At 43.5% G+C, this 16,898-nt stretch overlaps 1 long non-coding RNA gene across 1 annotated transcript; it reads left to right on the top strand.

Annotated features, from left to right (window-relative positions):
• Positions 1-12,641: 12,641 nt before the first annotated feature.
• Positions 12,642-13,348, top strand: LOC306982370. Its single transcript, XR_013794195.1, has 2 exons — positions 12,642-13,117; positions 13,171-13,348. It is a non-coding gene; the product is annotated as an uncharacterized lncRNA (long non-coding RNA).
• Positions 13,349-16,898: the final 3,550 nt, after the last annotated feature.

Raw genomic sequence — 16,898 nt, 5'->3', positions numbered from 1 at the left:
TTAGCCTCTCCCTCTCTCCTCTATAGCTCCAAAACAGGTCAAGATAGAAGCTACCAAGCTCTTCCACGTTTTCCCTATTTAAATATGGTTACGTGAACTATATTGTAAGGCGTAACAATACCAGGAGTACATCCACACAATAAAGTGAAGATATTACTGCGAAAATCTGATGTTTAGTCGATTGATTTGTGTAAAATGTCCAATGTTCATTTGCACCAAAAAGTCAATACGGTTTCTCTGAAAACAGCTTTGTTTTCGTGTAGTAACTGATTTTATCTGGACCTCCAGTCCGATGTTAAAGGAATAGGCCACCGTTTTTACATACTGAGATATGTTCTTACCTCACTTTAGCCGAGTTAATATATCCCCGTCTGGTCTTTGTCCGTGCGCTCTGTCACGCACACGGAGCACATACGCAGCCTCTCCCACATGTCACATAGCTCCAAAAAAGCTCACGATAGAAGCTACCAAGCTCTTCCACGTGTTCCCTATTTAAATAAAGTTACGTGAAGTGTTTTCATGCGAAGTATATTTACACAGAAATGTAACGTGTCGATTTTATAAGCAGATAAAAAGGGGGACTATATTGTGAGGCGTAATGATACGAGGAGCAAAACGTCCGCGCAGTAACTCCTAAAGGTTATTGACGGAAGTGAGCGGGGGAAGTCTTTAGGAGTTACTGCGCGGACGTTTTGCTCCTCGTATCATTACGCCTCACAATATAGTACCCCTTTTTATCTGCTTATAAAATCGACATGCTACATTTCTGTGTAAATATACTTCGCATGAAAACACTTCACGTAACTTTATTTAAATAGGGAACACGTGGAAGAGCTTGGTAGCTTCTATCTTGACCTGTTTTGGAGCTATAGAGGAGAGAGGGAGAGGCTAAATGCTAACGCCGTCTGCGCTGTGTTTACGTGACTGAAGGCACGGGTGAAGATCAGACAGGTCCTAAAGAACTCGTCTAAGCTCAGGTAAGAACATATCTCAGTATGGAAAAACGGTGGCCTGTTCCTTTAAGGAAAAGAGACAGTATTTTGGACTCTGGACTTTTGTGGAGCAGAGGCAGCAGAAACGTGCCGTCGTGGACACGCTAACTTCATTCATAACAAGTGCACGAGTTGTTTTCCTGTCCTCTCTTGTCGACTTTAGCGCAGAATGAATGGCGTTTGTAGCGCATCCGTGACATGTGTTGGATAAATGTGACCTGGCCGTTCAGACTGAAGTCACATTGCATCAAATACATATTAGATTTAGGACATATCCAAGATGCGTGGGTCGCATTTTGAAAAGATCGGATCTGTGTCGTTCAGACTCCATCCATCCATCCATCCATCCATCCATCCATCCATCATCCATCCATCCATCCATCCATCCATCCATCATCCATCATCCATCCATCCATCCATCATCCATCCATCCATCCATCCATCCATCCATCCATCATCCATCCATCCATCCATCCATCCATCCATCCATCCATCCATCCATCCATCCAACCATCCATCCATCCATCCATCCATCCATCCATCCATCCATCCATCATCCATCATCCATCCATCCATCCATCCATCCATCCATCCATCCATCCATCCATCCATCCATCATCCATCCATCCATCCATCCATCCATCCATCCATCCATCCATCCATCCATCCATCCATCCATCCATCCATCCATCCGAATAGTGACCCAACCCTCCAGCTCCAGCTCATTGTTCCCACAAACTTTGGACCGCTCCTCCGTCTCACATTGGAACACTGCCCTCTGTTGGTGCTTTTAAGCCTGATTTAAAAACACACTTTTATTCACTGGCGTTTAACCCGGCGTAGGGATTGTGTGGTCTTGACTGTCTTTCACTTCTGTCATTGTATATAAGATACCTCTATTTACTATCAAATTGTTTGCACATTTCCTGCCTATTTTGGACTCACTTTGGAGACTTTGTCGGTAAAATGTGCTTTACAAATAAAGGTGGATTGGATCATCGCAATAATCACAATTGGTATTATTCAGTTTTCTATTGAATATTATCTACTCACGGTTCTGGAGAGTGTGCAGACTCAATGTCTTATTGAAAATGTTTTAAAGGGATATTTCAGGATTTTTGACATAGGGCCTCAGTTCCTGGTTATCCAGAGTGTTGCTGATTTCTGGAGATATTTTTTTTGTAGTTCATGCAGGTCTTATATTTGAAGAGTTTCGTGGTGCTAGGCTAATGCAAGGCTAATGCATTTATACGATTTAGCCTGCATTAAAAACAGTCTGACCCGCTCCACAGAGCACCTGAGGCAAATCACTTATAACACCAGACTAACCATATAAATGTCTGTGTTGATAGAATAATTTTAACCATTTTGCATTTAAATGTTTATTTATTTAACCAGGATAGTCCCACTAAGATTAAGAATCTCTTTTTCAGGGGGGTCCTGGCCGCAGAGGGGAATCTATTGTACATGTTTTTAGTGGTAGGAGAAACCGGAGTAGCACGGGGATAACATGCAAACTCCACACAGAAAGGCCCCGTCCAGGTGGGAACCGAACCCGGGACCTTCTTGCTGTGAGGCGTGAGTGCTAACCGCTGCGCCACCGTGCCGCCCAAAATAACTTATATTTGAGCAGCATCAGCTTCGTGGTTGTATAAGCTACGCAGCGACGGAGTGATCTGCTGGAAAATAGTCCCTCAAAATGCGATCATTCATGTGATGCAAGTTCAGTTATATTCCAAAAATTACTCTATTGACACAGACATTTATATGGTTAGTCTGGTGTTATAAGTGATTTGCCTCAGGTGCTCTGTGGAGCGGGTCAGACTGTTCTTAATGCAGGCAGTGTTAATTTTGTCGACTAAAATATTTAGTCAAAGTGATATTTTTGACGACTAAAACTGGACTAAAACTAAATTAAACATTTTTCGTGAGACTAAAACTATGACTAAAATGTCCAGATGTTTTATTCGACTAAAATAAGACTAAACAAAAATGAAAAGGAGAGACTAAAATCATCCAAACTTCTATTGAGCGTCTGAAAGAGCCTCAGATCATGTAAATTCTCTGTCAAAGGATCAGCTCTGAGCTTTGTTCATGTGGAGCAGCTCCATGAAGCAGAGGAACAAGATTAAACATGATTATAATGAATATTATCAATGCAAAGTCAACTAAATTAGTCTTAAATTTAGTCGACTAGATTAACATGCAATTTTAGTCGACAAAAACTAGACTAAAATTAAATTACATTTTAGTCAAAAGCCTAAGACTAAAACTAAATTAAAATATGTTGTCAAAATTAACACTGAATGCAGGCTAGCTGATACCATAGAAATGTGCTAGCCTTGCATTAGCCTAGCGCCACCAAACTCTTCAAATATAAGACCTGCATGAATTACAAAAAAAAATATCTCCAGAAATCAGCAACACTCTGGATAACTAGGACATGAGGCCCTATGTCAAAAATCCTGAAATATCCCTTTAAAGCCTTGGCCGCAGAGCTAAGAAATGTCTCATGTGACCCAACCCGCCCCGCTCTCCCCTGCAGCCCGAACCCACAGTCTAAGTCTGGGAACGGACGTGGATACATGCATGTAAACACGCCGCACCGGATTGTACTGCATGTCATTGTAGCCAAAGCCACGGTAAAGGTAATATCTAGATTGTTGATGGTGGCCATTTTGGATTTAGCGCTGTCAAAATGTTCTGCCACATTTTTGAGAGTCACTGTCATGGAATTAGCATAGACGACCCAACTATTAGGCTATTTTCCATCGGATGTCCCAGGCCGGAGTATCGGGAGGACACAGGGAGAACATGAAACTCCACACAGAAAGGCCCCGTCCAGGTGGGAATCGAACCCGGGACCTTCTAGCTGTGAAGCACGAGTCACTGCGCCTGAATGCAATGGATTTTTGAATGAAATGGTAAATCCCAGAGCATTTCCAACGCCGGTCTTGGAGGGCGGTCCCGTGAGACGGAGCGGACTCTGCTGGATGGGTGTTTGTTTACATGCGTCTGCCCTGCCCTCGCTCAGCTGTCCCGGCCCTATCTCTGTCCCGCTCCGCCGCTCGGGCGCAGGAATCCACGGCACTTTGAACATCCGCCCGAAATAACCCCCCACACACATCACACGGGCCAAGTCAAGTCCGGTGCACGGGGTCTGCGCCAGGTCTAGGCCAGCTGCAGACCGGGACCACACTGTTAAAAAAGGGTTTCGCTAACTCGTTTCAGTTCAGAACGTTTCAGTTCACGGAAGAAAAGAACTTAAAGAACTTCTGGGGCATTAGTGTGTGAGAGAAGGATGAACTAGGAACCGCGACATTAATGCAAGAATAACACGCATTTCAGAGCGTTTGTAGAGCTCTAAAGCACAGGGTGACACTAAATAAAACTCATGGAGACGGAGGTTTTGTTGACTTTGATGGACATGCTAGCTGCAGTCTTTCACATTTTAGAGTGTGATGATGTCATGATGTCTGGTGGGGCAGGTGCTAATTAGGCCCGTCACTATAACAAAATCTGATGTTCGATATATCAAGGCAGGAAAGTATCGCGATATACAATATTATTGAAGACCTTTTAAAGGAACAGGCCACCGTTTTTACATACTGAGATATGTTCTTACCTTAGCTTTGACGAGTTCTTTAGGACCTGTCTGATCTTCCCCCGTGCCTTCAGTCACGTAAACACAGCGCAGACGGCGTTAGCATTTAGCCTCTCCCTCTCTCCTCTATAGCTCCAAAACTGGTCAAGATAGAAGCTACCAAGCTCTTCCACGTTTTCCCTATTTAAATATGGTTACGTGAAGTGTTCCACTACAAAGTATAATTACACAAAATTAAACAATGTGGATTTTCTAAGCGGATAAAAGGGAGGACTATATTGTAAGGCGTAATAATACCAGGAGTAATTTGGCATCCGCACAGTAAAGGGAAGATTACTGCGCAGTAAAGTGAAGATTACTGAGCGGATTTCGAACTGAAAGGTCAAGCACACACTAATATCAACTTGTTTGCCAGAAAAAAAAGTTAAATAATGCACCTTTAACTTCAGTCATTTGCGTAGACAGAGAAGACATTGGATATTGTGCCCGTTTTAATCTCATGTGGGGAATTACAGCGATATTAAAGCAGTACTAAGTAACTCTTCCCACTAGAGGCCATAAGCACAACTGCAGGTGTAGTAGCAAGTTACAATTTTTTAACTTATTAATTGTCTTGGAGAGTAAATACTACGCTAACAGGAAAGGCGAAGGAAGAGAGGGATATTGTGCATCCAATTATATAATGGAAATATTTTTTTTTACACAAACTTGGCTGTAAATACTGTTTAAATTGACGCTAGCCCGCAGTTAGCTTTGCCCGTTAGCATGTTGGCTTCTTCTTCGTGATTCCATTAGTGTGTATTGGTGACTCCGGACCGGTGGCAGTGAAGTTGCAAACATGGTTTTCTGGCCAGAGACACCAGGGGGAGATGAAAGACCCTCCAATCATCCCATAAACACTTGTATTACCCCCACAGGGACTACGGAAAGGATTTATTAAGGTAAACACATTACTTAGTACGGCTTTAACAATAAACCGTGTCTAAAAAGCAGAATGTGGTTCTGACCTGCTCTCGACCTCATGAGAAGATGATTAGACTTTAGTTCCTAATTGTTGACAGAGAAAAGGTTAAACTTTGAGCCTATGTAGATGGGCCCAGGAAAGAGGGCGATGTAAGCCATAAACCAAGTGCAACTATCTGCTTTGACGGTTATCGTAGTTGCCACATTAGAAAACCTGCCTGTCCACCATCTCATGTTTAAACAACAGGCTCTTTACAATGTTGTGAAGACACATACACGCAGCCAGCAGAGTATGGGATTCTTGCTTTAGCTCAGCGGTTCATATTTCAGCCTTCTCATTAATATGAATGCGTTGTTGAGACACCTTAGTCAAGTTGACAACTTCCTGAAAACCTTTTGTACTGCATATTCCCAGCAGCAGCAGCAGCAGCAGCACCCAGACCTTTTGACCAGTGCCCGGCGCCCGGAGTCTGCTCCGCTTTTGGACAGTGACAAGTGCAGCCCAGAATAAAACTCCACAGTTGGCTTGGAGAGAAGCACGGACGCAAACGTGAGTCCGGATGAAATGAGGAAACAGGAAGTACAGGGCCCGGGGTCAAAGTTCAAAGTGTGCTGCTGAAAAGTGGGGTCGCGGTGAGGTCGTAGGTCAGGGGAATGAGGGGTGATGTGGGGGCCAAGTTTACTTTAGACCTGCCTTTAACGGAGACATCAGCACTGGGTTTACACGGCTGTCTCAGCAAGAGCTCCAGGTTTGACTCCTGGACCACAGAGAGCTGAACAGCATGAGACCAAATGATCTTTATTGTATCGCAAAATGTCTTCCATCTGCAAACACAGCCAAGAAATTAAATGACAAATTGATACATTTAGCTCCATTTTCTTTAATTTTTGTCTTTTTTTCCCTCTTGTTTGGCACAATTTGACGACAAAACTCACTGGTAAAAGAATGTACCGGATCCCCACAGCTGCCAAAGATGAATGATGTGTGAATGGATGAATGAATGGATGACTTTCCTCAGCAATAGACCACAGGCCGTCAGAATAGACTCGGTTACATCATCCACTCTTCTCACCAACACCGGAGCCCCCCAGGGCTGCGTGCTCAGCCCCTTTCTTTACACCCTCTACACAAACGACTGCTTAAGCCCCTTACCCACCACCACTTACTTCAAATACTCAGATGACACTGGCATCCTCGCACTACTCACAGATAATAACTCAGTCACTGCCTACCATCGATCAGTCAATCATTTCACTCAGTGGCGCTCGGGGAGAAAACCAAGGAGATGCTCGTATACACAAGCTCACCCGCCCTGGACTCGGCCCCCACCATCATTCATAATCAGACTGCTGAAAGAGTGAATCAGTTTAAATACCTTGGACTCACTCTGGACAATATGCTTACCTTTGATCAACATGTTACATTCACAAACGGTCCCAACAAAAACTCTATGATATCCGCAAACTCCGCGCTCTATGTGTCTCCCCTCACACAACCCATCCTGCTCTATTGTTCCCCCTGCTTCTTCAACATGCTCACCATCAAAAACAAGGAAAAAATCACCAAGGTCACACAAACAGTCTCCAAAATTATTAATCTCCCCATCACAGACCCTTCTGTCATCAATAAGAAAGCAGTCACACGCCTCGCACCAGGGTTGCCAGGTCCGCGGTTAAACCGCGGAATTGGGCGGTTTTTAAAGCCATTCCGCGGGTGAAAAAAACTGTCCGCGGTTTTTTGCCTTGCTGTAATCAATGTTGACTTGATCAAAATCACTATTTCGAAGGGAAATCCAAGGCTCTTTAAGCTGCTTTTTCAATAAGGGGGGGAATAGGGGCGGTTTCTCATCATCGCAGAAGCACATGGGCTCTGTTAACTAGTAAACAATATTGAAAATTCCAGCCGCGCCGTATGTCCGCGGGTTTTCCGCGGTTTTCAGATATTTTTGGGCGGGTTTGGCTGCCCAGACCTGGCAACCCTGCCTCGCACGTACAATAGCCATGGACTCCGATCACCCTCTCCACACTCACTTCGTCCTGCTGCCATCAGGCCGCAGGTACAGGACTCCGCGGTGGGAGCGGGTACGCTTTAGGAAAAGTTTTGTCCCATCCGCCATAGCGTAGTGCGTGGTGTGTTGATACTGTCATTTGCTTGTCTTTTGTGTGTGTCTCTGTGACGGCTGTGAAAACAAATTTCCCCTTGTGGGACAATAAAGGTCTATCTATCTATGAATGAATGGATGAATGAATGGATGGTGACGGTCAGAAGGTTCACTGGCACAGATGTGTGCAGCCGCATATCTATCGGTCTGTCCCAAAGGGCAGCCATGGCTACAGTTTGTATGTAGTGAATGTGAAAACAGTCTCATTTAAAGTGGGCTTGATGTGTTTCCAAACACCCGTGCTGCTGACAGGTGGCTCTCTGTGAAATCTTCAGCCCCGGACCACACGAAACAGACACCCATGGTTATGTACAACAGTGGTCCCTCTCCAAGCGTTTTCCTCCTACAGACTGTACAAGACTGGAATATCATTCAGGGACCAGTGGATCAGCATAATGTTGGTGTTTTAATCACATTTCTTCAATACCGGCGCCAGAGCATAGACCATCGGTACATTCTCTTTCTCTCGGGACACCGGCAGTGTTTAACTCACAGTGGGATAAATAAAGTTTGTAATTTGTCCCCTGAGAGCTTGAGAAGGATGTAGCCTAAATGTTGAATGAAGTACATGAGGCTGTGCACAATATTAATGTGAAGAAGAGGAGAGCGAAGGGGAAGCAGCATCATCGTCAGTGCTGCTCGCCTCAGTCGACAGCGGTTTTCTAGTCAGGAGCTAATGGGGCTAAATAAATAAACAAATAAATAAACACTGCCCACTGCTGGAGCTACAGGTTTTAGTTGTTTTTTAGGCAAGATAATCATCACATATGACTGAGAAAGGACTATATGCAGATAGTCTGGGCCGTTGTTAGCGCTAAAAGCCGTTCACTGCCTCCAAACGCACACACAAACGCACACACAAACGCAAACGCTGACATTTATTTCTACATCTCTTTCTTCATTTCAAATCAGCCATCACAAATCCGGCAGGCTAAACCGAGCCTGGGGACCTGGCTCCGCATCCTACTGCACACATGTAGGTCAGTACGCATGGATTGCTACTACAAATCACTACTTCCACTACGACTGCATGTGTGACTGGGGGCACCTCTGAGTCACTGACACACTTATGGAGGAGGGGCCTTACCTTGGGCTGACACCACTTGTGCACCGCCAGCTTACAGTCTGGAACGAGAAGAGGGAAATGAGCCTGGTTTTTGAAGACGTACAGGCAGTAGTAAGAGTGTGTATCAATAAGAGTAGTATTGCATTACTCGTGTATAGTTGTAATAGGCTTGTTGCACAATGTGGCTACGCTAGTTCCTCTGAGCTGAAGCTGTGGGCGCTAGTACTTCCTGTTCGTATTCATTTCCATTAAGATTAGCTCAGACCAGTGAGTTCCTGGTAGAAATATTTCCATAGAGGAGACGTTTATGTTTGTAAGGATCAGGGAGTTTGTCTTGAAGCTAAAGGCTAATTTAAACTCTTAACTCCCGCCTAAACCGAGAGGATCTTTTTTCCTCACGTCATCAGATTTTTTTTCCCATCATTTTTGTCACTTTTTTTTCCATTTTTTGGTCACTTTTTTTTTTTTTTTTAATTTTTTCGTCAATTTTTTTATCACATTTTTATCACATTTTTATCACGGATAAAAACGGTCCTAGTTTATGGAACATGTTTTTCAGTTCTTTTGATGTCTTCGAGTTTATATTTTCATTCAGTGTATGGAGCCTCTCCTGCTTTTCACAGGCGGGTCATCTGGGCGTCTCGCAGCCAATCATAACCCAATAGACTTTGTATCCAATCACAGTCATAACTTCTCTCACCTGTAATTCAAATACTTTTGTCATTTAGTCATTTAACAAGTGTGGATCGGAAGATGGCGATTTTCAGTGCAATATTTCTTGATATATTTTCGCACACGCTGCCATGGTTCATCTGCCTGTCAATCACTTCCTTCAGAACTCAAGAAGACAACGCTGACCACCAAGCAACACGTAATAGTAATAAAGGGCTGTGTCTGTGTCTTAAGGTCAGCTCACACTACACAACTTTTCTAGTTGTAAACGATTTTATATAGAATGGGGGGTCCACACTACACGACTGGATTTAGTGCGATTTTCGAACGTCTGGGGGTTCACACTTAACGACTGAGAATCGTAAGAGCGACTCACTACACGATTCTGACAAACAGCTGATGTTTTATAACACAGCGCGTCTGTCGTCTCTACGGCTTCAAAAACAGACCCCAAATCCGCAAAGACAGCCCTGTGTTTGTGAGCGTGGGATAACTGGGTACCGATTGGTCAACGGTGTCAACAATGTCACAACACCGCAGCGCTAGCTTACTGCTACTACGAAGCTTCAACTTGGCTATAGTTCTGTCAAATGGAGATGAAAGTCGGCGACAGGAAGAAGCGGGACGTATTTCAGTGGATTTAATAAGAAAAGGAGACGGCGTCAACCTCAGGATGGAGGAGACGGAGGAGGAGACGGAGGAGAAAGCGGAGAGGCTAGCCGCCGTTAGCAGCGAGGTGAAGCTAAACAGTTTGTCTCCAAACTCAGTGAGAGCCGCTAAACTCTGTTCGTGGTTGAAATGTAGCTGGAAAAGGTGGTTGTCGTGAACTTTTGCTGATATAAAGTTGTGCTGTTTCGTGTGTGGGGCTGTGGCCATGAAATGAGTTGTTTGTGCCGCTGGTTTAACAGAGAGGTGAAAGAAGGAGGCGCAGCGGTGTTTTTCTGTCTTTATATCACTCTGTCATTCACATTTGTGTCGGTAAAATCACCCACGTTTCTCCCGTGCGTCCAAAATCGGGCTTAAAAATCAAACATGTTTGATTTCCTACGACTGGAGTCTAGTCGCGTCTTTCTACCGCCCACACTACACGATTCCAACGTCAGTCCAGTCGTGACCCCCCCCCCCACACTACACGACCCGACTCTGTGTGACCGCCTTCGACTAGACGCGACTCGATTAGACTCGGCACGACTGAGAATTAGAGCAAAATCGGGCATAAAAGTCGTGTAGTGTGAGCTGACCTTAACCGGCCTGAAACTGAGCACATGCTGGTGTTGCAGGAGTAACAGCCGAGCTGACCTGAGCAGACGTCGGCCGTGTTGGAGATGTTCTTCTTGCACAGATCACAGGCTCCTCTCCTGAAGCTCTTCTCCACAAAGCTGTGTCTCCCCAAAGACGACAACTGCGAACGAGGAAAACAAGTGATCAGAAAACTTCAGATGCTGCAGGCGCACAAACATTCTTCTGACGACAAAAGATGGACATTCACCGGCAAAAACAACATCTTCCTTTATAAAGATTTCGAAGCCACAGAAGAATAGCCTTGTCTCTGGTGTGTGTTTTCGGGTGTATGAGAGTGCACGAGATGCTCTTGTGACGTTACAACTTATGACCTGGAATGCTCCGCGCTGTGGCTTTAAGGTGGAATGTGCTAATAATAAGTAAGTAGGGCTGCCCGATTATTGAAAAAATAATAATGACGATTATGTTTGTCATAATTGAAATCACGATTATTCAAACGATTATTTGTTGCCTTTAAAAAAAAGTCTATCTTTATTTTATTTATTTATTAATCAAAACACTATGATGATATTTTATGTTTTCTGGACAGTCATAAAAGTACAAATGATTTCCAGTTTGCCTTGATTAAAGAGAGGTCCCTGTTTCACACCTGCCCCCTGCTGGCCAGCCCTCACACCTGCGCAAGCAAACTGAGCAGCACGGCCTGATGACATCATCACACAGAGCCGTTTGTTTTTATGTCAGACAAAAGCACGAGCCATGGCACGTGAAATGTGAAGGGAAAATAATCCCAGCGCTGTGAAATAATGCAAGTCTGCTTTGCAAAAAAATTGATTTTTTGATTTTTTGCGATTATGCTAATTTTGTAATCGTTTACTGTTGTAATCGAAATCGGAATCGGATTTCGATGAATTGCACAGCCCTACGAGTCAGTGTTAATTTCGTCGACTAAAATATTTAGTCTTAATTTTAGTCAAAGTGATATTTTTGTGACTAAAATTGGACTAAAACTAAATTAAAAGTTTCTCATGAGACTAAAACTATGGCTAAAATGTCCAGATATTTTGGTCGACTAAAATAAGACTAAATAAAAATGAAAGGGAGAGACTAAAATCATCCAAACTTCTATTGAGCGTCTGAAAGAGCCTCAGATCATGTAAATTCTCTGCCAAAGGATCAGCTCTGAGCTTTGTTCATGTGGAGCAGCTCCATGAAGCAGAGGAACAAGATTAAATATGATTATAATGAATATTATCAATGCAAAGTCCACTAAATTCGTCTTAATTTTAGTCGACTAAAACTAGAGTAAAATTGAAGATATTTTTTTGACTAAAACTGGACTAAAATCAAATTACATTTTCGTCAAAAGACTAAAACCAAAACTAAATTAAAATATGTTGTCAAAATTAACACTGCTATAAGTAACTTCATGTGTACAGCGTTTGTCGCAGATACACATCTCGAAGTGCTTTACACAAACAGACTAATCTGCAGACAGCTTCATTTCCGCAGCAATAAAAACCTCCTTCATTACTTTTGTCATTAATTCCCTGTTATTGCAGCAAGCTCCTGTCCGTGTGTCCCGGGGCTGCGCTCTGCTGGGACGTCCCGAGTTAAACATGAGCTTTTCTCTCCTCAAGTCACTTCACCAACACGGGAACAGAAGCAGGAGCGGTGATGACGCACCAACAAAAAGCCAAGGAAGGTGTTGGAAAAAATGACGAACTCACTGACTTTTAACCAACATGAGGCTAGTGTGTGACTATTGCTTGGTTACAGTAATATAAAAGGATGGATGTTGCAGTTTTAGTGGAGACTAAATTAAGATAACTCTGGAGGAGCTGCGAAGTGCTGCCGCTGAGCTGGGGGAATCTGTACATGGGACAACTGTAAGTCGTATCTACACAAATCTGGCCTTCATGGACGAGTGGAAGAAGAAAGCCATTATTGAAAGGAGGCCATAAGAAATCCCGTTTGAAGTTTGCTAGAAGTCATATGGAGGACACAGCTCCATGTGGAAGAAGGAGCTTTGGTCAGATGAGACAAAAATGTAACTTTTTGGCCCAAATGCAAAACGTTATGTATGGAGCAAACCTGACACTGCTCATCGTCCTGAGTGCACCATCCCCAGTGTCACATATGGGGGGGAGCATCATGCTGTGGGGCTGCTTTTCCTCAGCGGGGACTGGGGAGATTGTAAGAATAGTTGGGAAGATGGATGGAGCCAAATACAGAGACATTTTGGAGGAAAACCTGCTGGAGTCACAAGAGAACTGAGGCTGGGGCGGAGATTCACCTTCAGCAGGACAATGACCCTAAACACAAAGATAAATCTACAATGGAATGGTTTAAAAACAAACATTAATGTGTTAGAATGGCCCAGTCAAAGTCCTGACCTAAATCCTATTGAAAATCTGTGGAAAGATCTGAAAACTGCTGTTCACAAACGCTCTCCTTCTAATGTGACAGAGCTTGAGTTGTTTTGTAAAGAGGAATGGGCTAAAATGTCAGTCTCTACATGTGCAAATCTTGTAGAGTCAAACCCCAAAAGACTTTCTGCTGTTATTGCAGCAAAAAGGGGTTCCACAAAGTATTCATTCATGCTGTATGAATACTTATGCAAGCCCCACTTTTCGGTTTTCTATTTTTTGAAAAATAACAGAATCATGTATCATTTTGCTTTCACTTCACAGTTGTCTGTTACTTGTGTGTGAACGTTAAGTAAAAAAATCAAAATAAAATCTTTATGTTTAGGGTTGTAAACATGACAAAATGTGCAAAAGTCCAAGGTGTATGAATACTTTCGAGAGGCACTGTAGAAGGTGCAGTTACATGTATGACCAGAGGTGGCAGTAGTGAGCATTAAATGGCAAATTTGCATCTATGTAGCTTTAAAGATGGACTTTCTCAGGCCCCACTCTGTGAACTCTTTCAAACTGTGTTCCGGATCAGTTTTGTAGCCTCTTTTTTGAGCGGAAACCTCAAATTTATGTCGAAATCTGAAGAACAAATCCTAAAATATCACTCTGACGACTTCTGTAAAGGCCCTGTACCTGACTTTTAACATTGAGGGGCATAAAAAAAAAAATACTTGTATCAGTTTCATGAACTTGCAGGCCTGTTTGTGAGCATTTCTGTGACGGTGACCCTGAAACGTGACCCTGCGAGTCGTGAAAAGTGCTCATTTACGCCTCACTGTGGAGAATTTGGAAGTTAGAAAAGGGAGGAATGAGCTTGGGCACTGCTTTGGTTCTGTTCCTCACAGATTTACTCACAGTGGAAAGTTTAACCAAATGTTTTACTCATTTTACTATAACATTACGGAAGTTGACAAAAGGTTACTACAACTACTACTGCTGCTACTTCACACAAACAATCAGGAAAAGTGTATTTGTGTATTTGAAAGTACTACACGACGCGCTCCATCCTTCTTAAAAACACAGACTTGCTTTCTTTGGTCAGAAACAGTGCTGTGCAGATCCTGTGAGTATTTATTTACTTTCGAGGCGCAAACACTCCCTCCCTCTCGCCCCGGCTTTTCCGCTGCCGTACGTGTTTCCGAGGGACGCTTTTTCCAGACGCACAGAGGGGTCATTGAAGTGCACTGCGAGGCGTTCGTGTGCAACCGGATTTAACGCAACACCATTCTGAGAGGCTTGACTCTGGAGCATTTTCCTTGACAACAGCAGCAGTTACTGTAAGCTCCAGCCCAGAGGCTCGTGTGTCTAGGGTGAGTTAATGACGCCAACTAGTGGTGGAAGCGCGTTACTGCAGCCGAATGAACGCTGTCCTACTCACTCTTTTACCTATATGTGATGTGATACACAAGGATCCGACACGGGGATTGTGGGGGAACTTTGCTTTTCTTAATAAATCTGGCAGCGATCGCGTGGACAATAGGGGGACTCCGCCCGGGTGGTGTTTGTGAGCCAGGGGTTTGTGTCATTGTGCAAAAATCTGACCACTGCACGGCCCCAACGGCTCTTTGGAACAGCGGGTCAAAAACCGAGAACAGACGGCTCTGTGAGAGGAGAGAGAGAGGGGGAGAGGGAGAGAGAGGAGGAGAGGGAGAGAGAGAGGGAGGGAGAGAGAGAGAGAGAGGGAGAGAGAGAGAGAGAGAGAGAGGGAGAGGAGAGAGAGAGAGAGAGGGAGAGGAGAGAGAGGGAGAGAGAGAGAGAGAGGGAGAGGGAGAAAGAGGAGAGAGAGGGAGAGAGAGAGAGGAGAGAGCGAGAGAGAGGGAGAGAGAGAGGGAGAGAGAGGAGAGAGAGGGAGAGAGAGAGAGAGGGAGAGAGAGAGAGAGAGAGAGAGGGAGAGAGAGAGAGAGAGAGAGAGAGAGAGAGAGGGAGAGAGACAGAGAGACAGAGAGAGAGAAAGAGAGGAGAGAGAGAGAGAGAGGGAGAGACAGAGAGTGAGAGAAAGAGTGAGAGGGGGACCTCGGACACGCTGGGGACATCTTATCAGAGGAATGTGTAAAGTTGCAGCCCTAACAGTCAAAATGGATGCACAGAAAGCCACTAATCAATGTTTTTTTTTAAATACAATACTTTGTCTTGAGATATTTGTACAATAACATCAAAGAATGTAATGTAAAAAGAAAATAGTCTTAACTACAGCAACTTATTGCATTCGTTTAAATGACAGTTACTGTCTTCATGACAAAAGTTTCTGTTTTTACAAGAGGAAAGTCTGTTTTTAAAGGAATAGTTCACCGTTTTTAGATACTAAGATATGTTCTTACCTGAGCTTCGACGAGTTGATACGTACCTGTCTGGTCTTTGTGCGTGCCCTCAGTCACGCAAAAAGACCAAAGATGTTGCTAGCATTTGACCTCTCCCAATGTATTCCTATAGCTCCAAATAGGGTGAAGTTGGAAGCCACCAAGCTCCTCCACATTCACGCACAAAAACCAGACAGGTACGTATCAACTCGTCTCAGCTCAGGTAAGAACATATCACTGTATGGGAGAACTGTGTGCCCTCAGTCACGCAAAAAGACCAAAGATGTTTTTAGCATGGGCCTCTCCCAGCATATTCCTATAGCTCCAAATGTGGTGAAGTTAGAAGCAACCACGCTCTTCCACGGGCACTCACAAAGACCAGACAGATACATATCAACTCGTCTAAGCTCAGGTAAGAACATATCTCAGTATGGAAAAGTTTAAGAGAAAAGTTAATTCTGTTTTAAATCGTTGCTAAGTAACGTGTTTACCTTAATAAATCCTCTCCGTAGTCCCTGTGGGGGTAATACAAGTGTTAATGGGATGATTGGAGGGTCTTTCATCTCCCCCTGGTGTCTTTGGCCAGAAAACCACACTTGCAACTTGACTGCCACCGGACCGGAGCAACCAATACACACTAATGGAATCATGAAAAAGAAGCTAACAGGCTAACGGGCAAAGCTAACTTATTTATTTTATTTATTTATTTAGTTTTAAGTGGGACAATGTACATTAATGAACATTAGGATTAGCAATTAGCCAAAAGGCTAGTTTTCACCATTAGCCTCCCTGCCAGATCTCATAAGGCAACCTAAAAAGAGTAATTAAAAAATCACATACTACAGTAAAATACAATATAAAATGGAACAGTATAGCAGACCTAACCATAAGATAACCACATAACTTATATACACACACTCAAATAGTAGTTTAGTGTTCACAGATTTGCATCTCAACTAGTCACTGCGGGCTAGCACCACTTAAACAGCATTTACAGCCAAATTTGAGTGAAAAAAAATATTTTCATTGTGTAATTGGATGCACAATATCCCTCTCTCCTTTCGCCTTTACTGTCAGTGTGGCATTTACTCTCACGGACAATTAATAAGCAAAAAAAAAACGCAACTTGCTATGACACCTGCAATTGCGCTTATGGCCTCTAGGGGCAAGAGTTACTTAGTACTGCTTTAGAGAAACGCTTCTGTTTTTACGGGGAAAGTATTTTTTATTTTTTTTCGGGCAACCTAATTTACTTACCAACAGACAGTGGCTGTATTTAAAAGCTGCTTCCCTGCCCCAAATATTCAGTTTAATCGCAGATAAGGCAACATTTGTCTGTAGTTTCAGCAGTTTCATTATTGATTTGATCTATTTCAACCATGTTTACCTTTAGGCTTCAGACATTGAGAGTTTCTGCAGCAATTCTGGCATTAGCCCTATTAGCCCCAGATTCATTTTGTTATTAGCCTACACGATCATA

This window comes from Gobius niger (assembly GCF_951799975.1).
Source record: "Gobius niger genome assembly, chromosome: 24".
NCBI lineage: Eukaryota > Metazoa > Chordata > Actinopteri > Gobiiformes > Gobiidae > Gobius > Gobius niger.
The sequence above is the reverse complement of the archived record's forward strand: the minus strand, read 5'-3'. Positions and strand labels throughout refer to the sequence as shown.